The following is a 9,041-nucleotide window of genomic DNA, read 5'->3' as shown; positions in this document are numbered from 1 at the left end:
AAAAAAAAAAAAAGATGATAATGGAGTTAAAAAAGCTAAAACTGAAGTGTTACAGTGCAATGCATGACTTTCAGGTCTACAGTGGTGCTGATATAAACACAGCCATGTTACAAACAGCTACCATATCCAGTGCAGGAACACGCCACAGGTGTGCAGACTAAAAAAAAAAAAAAAAAAAAAAAAAAAAAAAAAAAAAAAAAAAAAAAAAAAAAAAGATGATAATGGAGTTAAAAAAGCTAAAACTGAAGTGTTACAGTGCAATGCATGACTTTCAGGTCTACAGTGGTGCTGATATAAACACAGCCATGTTACAAACAGCTACCATATCCAGTGCAGGAACACGCTGCACAGGTGTGCAGACTAGATGCAATGGGCTATCCCAAGTAGTGTAGGTGTGCTGTGGGCTGTACCTCCTGGGTTTGTGTAAATACACTGTGCTCTGTGATGCAGTCTCAGAATGTGTAGCCTCCGTAAGTGACACCTGACTGTCCTGAATACTGAAGGTGTAGCAGGTGCCGTGTCAGGATGAAACTAATAAGATGAAGCCCTGACCTTTACCTAGGGACAGTTGGTGGAGGGCTGGGGTTCTGGGGGACTGAGAGGATGACTAGGAAAAACTTCAAAACGGGAGATGAGTCAGGACAAGATTCCAGGCAGGAGCAGCAGCCCTGGAAAAGGTAGGGAAATTGAAACAGTTTGGCGAGACATGGGAACTGTCAGTACTTCATTGTGGGGGAGGAATGGGGAGCGATGCAAGGCAGAGTGAAGGTAAAAGTCAGAGCCAGATACAGTGTGTGCACTGTAGGTAGGTGGCAGTGATGTCCGCTGTGCTGGGAAGCCCAGAAGGAGAAGGTCTTCGTGGAGGGGCCGTTGTGATGCAAGGTCACCTTGAGACGAGTTGAGTTTGATGTGTCTGTGGAAGACACTGTCTGTTAGTCTTCGAGGAGTCTAGTTTGTGCCTTTGACCCTGGTCTATTCCCTGCCAGTCTGATACCTGGCCAGAGAAAGGCTATTCTTGCCCTAGAGACCTTTCGCCTCTTACCAGCCAGCTCTCACTTTAGGTACAGAAAAATTGCAACAGTCCTGGGTGACAAGAGATATATGGGAATAGATGACCAAAAGAGTGGCTTTTCCTCTAGCTCTCCAGGATGAGCAAGCCCTCTCTGGAGAAGAAGCGGAAGCTTCTTGTGACCCAGAAGGGCTGTGTTACGCACCTCTGGGAGGCACTACTGACGTGGGAATTGATGTGAAGGGTGCCTTGGAGCTCCAAGTGGATCATCTGCCAACTGCTTCTGGGGGACCTTGCCTCTCGACACCCCATCCCACTCCTCTGCCCCTCTCCTTTCTGTAGTTCCAGCAGGGAGGCACTCCTTCCACTCCCTCTCTGCATATTCTCATCATATTTATAATTTCTTCTACTTATTATTATTTGGAACATTATAGCAAGGAAAAATCCATTAAGAGGAAATATTCTCTTTTCCTCTTTTGAGTTCCTTGTGGTTATTATTAATTTGCAGAAGCACATTTTTACATGTCTTTGATGAATGTGTACCTGTCATGTTGTGTTTTGCTTTGTTCAAATTACAATATTTCAAAAACATTACCACATGCAGAGATAGTTTGCATACTTGTCATTGTATTGCCCAAGTGTTCCTTCCAATTGTTTTATGAGTTTGTTTAACAGTTTTCCTTCTGTTGGGCATTTGAGTTGTTTCCAACTCAGTGCAATAGAATTGAATATGTGTGTTTGGGGGTGAGGGGTGGGTGTGGATGGCTTTCAAGCAAAACAGGCAAAGTTGGGTCACAGCAGAAGGTCCTGCCAGAGAAAGGGAGCAAGAGTATGAGTAGCAGGGCCAATTGTTCTGACTGTAAATAATGACTGGACAAAGTGGCTTTTGCTCATAGGGAATCTGAGATCCTGTATTGGGGAACTCAAGAACTTGTAATAGCTAGATCTTTGAGGGCCACATGGTGTGGAGGAACCAGTGGATCTGTGTGGATGGAGATGTGGGCTCAAATCTTGACTCTGCTACTAACTTGGCTACGAGGATCTGCACCATTTTAGACCTCTGTTTCCTCATGCAAAGCAGGATAATAGCTCTTTATTGGAGCCTGTGATGACCTAATCAGATAATAAACATCAAAGAGCTTTGAAGAAGTCGCAAAGGTTATATATAGGGGTATGTGTAGGGAACAGGGAAAGGGGAAATTATTAGAACCCCTGCAGTGAGTCCTGGTCTCCTGTGAGCCATGATAGCACAAAGTGAATTAATTAAGAAAGACAGGAAACAAGACTTAGAGAAGAAGCTGAGCTCTGGGCCTGATCAGTGCTGCTTTGGGCAACAAACATGAAGGCACCCCAAGCTTGTCACTATTTATTGGGTTCATAGAAGGTATAATATGTCTTGGAGGGTGGTGGTAATCCTAAGACCCTGAGGATCTTATGCTGATGAGGGTTTTATGTTGATTAGGACAGCAAGATGCACAAAGACACACTTATAATAGTAGGTGGAATGAGTTAAGCTAATAAAGAATTTGTCCCTCTCCAGGCGAGACCTTTCTACTCGGTTCTCAAAGAACCAAGATGTCTTCAGCTGATGTACTCTTGCTTTGAGCATCACAGCATCACAGGACCATTGAGGTCTCAGCTGTGACCAGAGGCAGAAATGGAATTATATTTCAACATATCATAGCCAGCCTGTAGGCAAGACTAGGCCTGATCATAATTGTGAAATAATTTTCCCCAAAATTATGTAGAATTGCTCCCAATAAATATGTAAGTTATTATGATGTGGGTCCCAGCTAAAAATATGGATGGTAAAGGAGTTATTGTTAAGAATTTGGAATTCTCTTTATACTTAGCCTCACAGAATGACAGTAATAAGCAGAAACCTGCTTACTACCAGAAAGGATGGTCTTTGCTGGAACTGAGTACTTGTTTGCTCTTGGGTTGTGCATTCTTGAGAAGGAAGGCTGAAACTGCCCCAGCCATGTCAACTGCCACTGTCCTGATCCATTCTGGCCCCAGGGTCTGGCTGCTGTGTACTGCCCAAGAAACTTCCTCAAATGCCTTCTTTTGGGTTGGACCAGCAATCCTGATGTATCTTTTTTAAGTTCCCAAAGCTGCAGCTTCTTAATGTTAAGGTTGGTAAGACCCCATGATTGTAAACAACATTGAAAGAATCTGTTCTGATGATTCCTTATACTCCTTTGTATTTTTTTTTCTGTACCTATGAACGTACTCGTATGCGCATGTGTGTGTGTGTGTCTGTGTGTGTTTAGTTTATCATAAAAGCAGAAATTGTGAAATTGGCCTTGGACTTCAGCCTCTGGCTGGTCATTTGTTTTATTGAACCCTGGCTCTTTGTCAGGAGCTGAGCTAGGTGCCAGGGAACCAGCAGGAAACAAGACAGCTGCAGTTCCTGTCCTCATGGGGCTTAGTGTCAAGAGCAGAATATTGTCAGAAAATCTTCATCCCTCCGTACCTTCTCAGAGAGGGCAGCTCCTCCTGACTGCATCCACATGTCCCATGCTGAGAAGTTCTTCTTAGGAGCACATAGCATGGTTACTCTCCTTATCCCTGAGACTCTGTCAGACTCCAGGGTGAAGAGAGGACAGCTGTGTATCTACAGAGCTAGATATCCTCTCCCAGAATGATGTCAGTGGGGTAGCAGGGTGGAGGTGCCAGTTTGCTAGGATCAGAGACTACGCTGCCTGTTTCTCAGCCATGGCCTCTCTACCTGCCATCTGCCCCTACAACAGGAAATAGTCCTAGAACTGGAAGTGAGGTTGGCCAGGCTTGCTATCTGTCCTGATGGGCACTCCTTCAGGATGTCTTCCAGCAGCTAGCAAAGAGATTTGCCTTGACTAGAAAGGCACTCAGGCTGGGTAGAGCATGGCAGGCAGAAGCAACAATTTCCCAAATCCCAGCCAGTCAGGTTTTTGCTCCTTTTACCCCAAAGTTCTCTCCCTGTGGCTGATGTGTTGGAGTTAGAGGAGAGTGAGTGGTCGGGTGCTGATGGTGTGGAGGCTGCTGCTGGGTGGGAGCCTGCCTTCCTCACCCTCTCTGGTGTACAGGGCGGGCCTCATTGCATCACTCTTGGAGCCTCTACTCCTGGCTTTGCAGCCAGCTGGGCCCCTGGAGGAGGGACTGTCCTTGTTTTTCCACAAACCATTAACCATTTCACCATCCCAGCCCCCTAAATAGCCAATGTGCTTCCCAAGGCTGGCCCTCATTCTTCTCCTCCCCTATCTTGGAAACTTCCCTTGTACTCCATGATGCCCAGGGGCTCTGTCTGGGCAGCCTTTTAATGGTTGAAGCCTCCATCATCCTCAATGTAAGCCTGCCCTCATCCCTGGGAAAAGAGTTAACTTCCCTCATCCCCACCCTCAGCATTTGTCCCATTCTGCAGTGGTGAGGACAGAGCTCCCCAGCCTCCAGCATGAGCTCATGCCACTTCCACACTCCAAACAGAGTCCCGACAAAGGGTCAACAGAACCTTTTAGGCCAAGAGCTAGGGCGCAACTCAAGCAGAGACCAGGAACCTAGACATTAGCCTGTCCCTAAAGCCCCTTCAACCATTTCCAGCAGACCTGTTTGGAACTTTGCCCTCTTTATAGGAACACAGGAGAGGATGGGTGGAGTGAGGGCCCTAAAGGCCCAAGGGGCTGAGGAGAGTTGTAAGAACACAGTGTTTTTCTGTTCCTAAAGGGGCTGGACCAAGAGGCATCAGGAATGGGGCACAGAGGCTATTCCAGTCAGTGAAGCCCAGGCCACATTCCTGCTCAAAACTTTAATCTCTGAGCCATAGCATTCTCCTCATCACCCCACCCATTTCAGGGCCTGAAATAGCCTGGGACTGCATCCAAACCCAGGCCCCAGTCCCAAATTTAGTTCCACAAACATTTGCCTGCATCATAACTCTTTGAATCTTGAGCTGGGTCCTATGGGGATGCATAAATGAGGGCTGGCCCTTGTCTTCAGGAAGCTTGTAAAATGTACCCAGATGACTGTCTTCTGAGGAAGAAGAAAGAAAGATGGCTTCCCAGGAAACGAATGGTTAACCTTGTGATAGAGAGTCATTTTGTTCAATAGTAAAGGATGAGTAGGATTTCAACAGGCAAAAATGAGGGACACTCATTTGAGATGGAGGAACAAGAAGAACAAAATCACAGAGGCATGGAAATTAGGATATGTTCTAGAACATGGCTAGCCATTTGATTTGGCTAAAGGATATGAGAAATAAATGGACTGCTTACAGTTTCCTTGGATGTGAGAGTCTATCTAGATTTCCTGAAGACCAAGGACTGACAAATAGCAAAGATTCATAGGTTCAGAGCTTTACAGGTCAATAAGTGGAGGTGCAGAAACTTGTTCAGAGATAAAAAGCACATTCATGATAGAGCAAGGGCCAGACTCAGGTTATGCCACCGTTGTCTGTCTTGGCCTAGTTCAGGTCCCTTAATCTTTGTGTGTGTGTGTGTGTGTGTGTGTGTGTGTATACCAGGGATCGAACTTGGGACCTTGCACTTGCAAAGTAGGTGCGGTACCACTGAGCTAAAACCCCAGCCCCAAGTCCCTTAATCTGAGGGCTTAACTCATGGAGTTGCCTGACCAGTAGACCTTCTACTTTGTTGGTGGGCCAAGAAGACATTTGGCTTCAGAGGTGAACGGCTAGTGATTATAAATGAACACAGAGATTCTGCCCTGTCACCTCCTCGTGGGGTTGCTTACAAACAAGGAATGAACAGCTCCATGACATTTTGCTGGACAGAAATACCCATATTCTTTATTTTTCCAAGTTTATTTAAATCTGGTCCTAAAGCCCATTTATAGATGGTGAAAAGTCTACTACTATTATTAAGGCTTCTTCCTTGGCTCATTGGTTTTACCAAAAATAAAACAGAATGAAAAAATCTCCAGCCAAGCATACAGAGGTCTTGGTCTGACATGAATGTGGTACTTGGTCCCCATTCGGGGAGCTTCTGCAGTTGACAGCTGCTCCTGGGGCTGCCTGTGGGATGCTGGTCCTTGTCTGTGCACTTCTCCCAGCAGGCTGTTGAGCTGCTCACTTATCATGGCCTCTCTCAGCAGCTGGCTACTAAGTGGTTTTTCTTTCAGCTTCCCACAGCCATCAGAATACCAGATTTTGCCAGCTCCAGGGAGGGAGTGGGGACCATTTGAATCTCAGCTTCCACTTTGTGGACCCTCAGGGGCCCTCTTTGCCCACTAGAAGCAGTTGCTCACAGGTAAGCTGACTCCTACTCCCAACTAGAAGTCCACCTCTAAACCCCTTTGACCTCCCAGCCTCAAAGCCTTAGCCTCTCTCTTGGGAGGATGTGGGGAAAATTCTTCACATTCTTTTCTGAAGAGTGCACAGCCAAGAAAACCAGATATGGCTAGTTTCTCAATCAGATTATTCTGCCACATTAAATGTTTAATTAATCATCCTGTTACACTTCCAAAAGCAAAAGAAAAATTCAGCAGTAAATGACTAAAAGTTTGGTAAAGCCATACAAAAGGCAATACTGTGCAGACAGAGGAAAGGAATTTATGACATGGAATGATAATTTTGCTAGCGGAAATAAAAAGCAGCTTTTAAAACAGCATCACAGTGCAACCCAATCTTTTGGTGAGCAGAAAATTACATATTTATACAAAGGAAAAAAAAAGAGCTGAAAGGTAAATACTGAAATGCTTGTTTCCTCTGATGAGATTACAGATCATTTATTTTCTCATTTTTGCTTGTCTTCATTTTCTGAAAATTCTACGGTGAGTGTGTGTTACTTTTAGATAAGTAATTTGAAGAAAACTTTAACTATGAAAATAATCATTCATTTTTAAAAACAAATAAATGTATGTGCAACAAAAGTGAAAATCCTCTATTTCTCTGCTCACTCTCACACTCCAGGCCTAGAGTAGGGAGCAACATCTTCACGTCGTATGCAGATTTTAAAAATTGTACATATTGATACTATCCATATTATTCTATAGCTCTGCTTATAATAATTTCCTAGTAAAATCAAGATAACACTGGGACCCACTCTTATTTTTCTCAGAATTAAATCAGCTGATGTATGTAAAGCTCTTGGAGCAGTACTTGTCACATAGCACGACATAAGTTTTAACTATTTTGATGTATTTATTAATTGTTTATTTCCCACTTTATTACATATTCACCCCTTTACATTAAGACCATATCCACTTAATTCTTAGGAAAAAATGTAAAAAAATTTTTTTCTTTTTAGAAATGAAATAAGACAGATGAACGGCTAACTTCTCATCTGTTCCTCCCACCACTTGGAAAGGGTTTTCCATTGCCACAGATGACAGCCTGGACCTGCCTTACCTGAATGACCATGGGCCTATGATGGGAAGTCTACGTGGTTGAATACCATGTTTAGCTGGAGGCCTGGGTTCCCTTTATGTTTGTACTTTCTTGGAGAAAAAGAAATCAGATGCCCTGAGCTCCCTTGGAAATCTATACAGTTCTAACTAGCAAAGAGGTCTTGGTTGAGCAGGTTTGTAAATTTTGTTTTGGATTTGGCTGCAGAATAGAAGAAAAAGTGATGAAGTTGATAGGGCAGCTGTAGAAAAATCATAAACATTTATTGCATCAATCACCGAAAATGTGTTATCTGGGAAACCCAGTTTCTACATTAACAAAAAGAGAGTGAGATTATAAAAGTTAGTTATCCTTGAGAATAATGTGATTCCTATCTATATTTTGGATTCAGGAGCAAAACATAAAGTTGTATCCAATTTGCAGACCAGCAAATGCTACCAGCCCAGAAGCCGGAAAGTATTATCTATGGGATGTTTGCAGAATCCTTGTAACTTAGAAAGTTGAATCCTGGGTCTGGGATTTAGCTCAGTGGTTCTGTTGCCTGTCTTGCAAGCTCAAGGACCTGAGTTCGATCCCTGATACCAGAAAAAAAAAAGAAAGATGAATCCTTTTTAGAATAAGAGATTGGCATATTAATATGATATTATACCAATAGTAAAAAACCAAAAAGATACTATGAGAAAAGAGAACTACATACCAATATCTCTCAAGACCATAAACACAAATATCTTTTAAAAAGAATATTAGAAAAGCAAATCCAGCAACATATTTAAAAAGGAATAGTATACCACACCCAAGAGGGAGTTGTCCAAGAAATGCAAAGGTTTGTTTGATACAGTAGTACCTTGGTTAATGAACTTAATTCTTTCCATGCTTCTGATTGTAAACCCAACTGGACGAGAACCAAATCAAATTAAATGGTTAGGTTCAATGTTGACCTCATGAGGAAATTTGATTTGGTTCTTTTCCAATTTGGTTTATGACAAGAATCATGGAAAGAATTAAGTTCATGAAATGAGGTGCCACTGTCTTTGAAAGTCAATCAATATGATTTCCATATTTGCCATTAAAAAAAAACATGAATCCACTGTGCATAGAATACATTTGACAAAACTTGATATCTATTTGTGTTAAAAACAAAGGGCAGTGAACTATCTCTCCATTTACAGTAAAACCATGAGTTGGGAGTAACTTGTTCTACAGTATTCTGCAAGATGAGCAAACATTTCTAATAAATTTTAACTTGATAAACAAGCAATGTCTTGAAATATGAGTGGTATGTGACACTTTGATTTTGTTTGTTTTTTTGCAGTACTGGCGTTTCAACTCAGGTCCTTGTGCTTGCCAGGCTGGCATGCACCATTGAGCTACATCCCAGGCCTGAGTGGTACATGAAACTGAATTTCACAATGGAGCCTTTCTCCCTCTTCCCATCCTCCATCCCCAACCTCCATCCCCTTCCCTTCCTGCCCTGCAAGATTGTGGTGATTGTCTTTTAGGAGCAAGAAATTATGGAGATCTCTGCAGAGGAGGAGAAGAAAAGGTGGAGGAATCCCTCACTTCAAATGAGATTAGGAAGATGTGTACAATGTGAGACACAGTGCAAAATTTTGTAGAAAAGCACCACTTGAGGAAGGGTATAGCCATGTGTGTGATGAATCTGTTTAATGACAACACAATGCCACATTTCTGTGA

The sequence above is a fragment of the Fukomys damarensis genome, unplaced genomic scaffold, assembly GCF_012274545.1.
Source record: "Fukomys damarensis isolate Sample0158 unplaced genomic scaffold, DMR_v1.0_HiC HiC_scaffold_33, whole genome shotgun sequence".
NCBI lineage: Eukaryota > Metazoa > Chordata > Mammalia > Rodentia > Bathyergidae > Fukomys > Fukomys damarensis.
Note: the sequence above shows the minus strand (reverse complement) of the source record.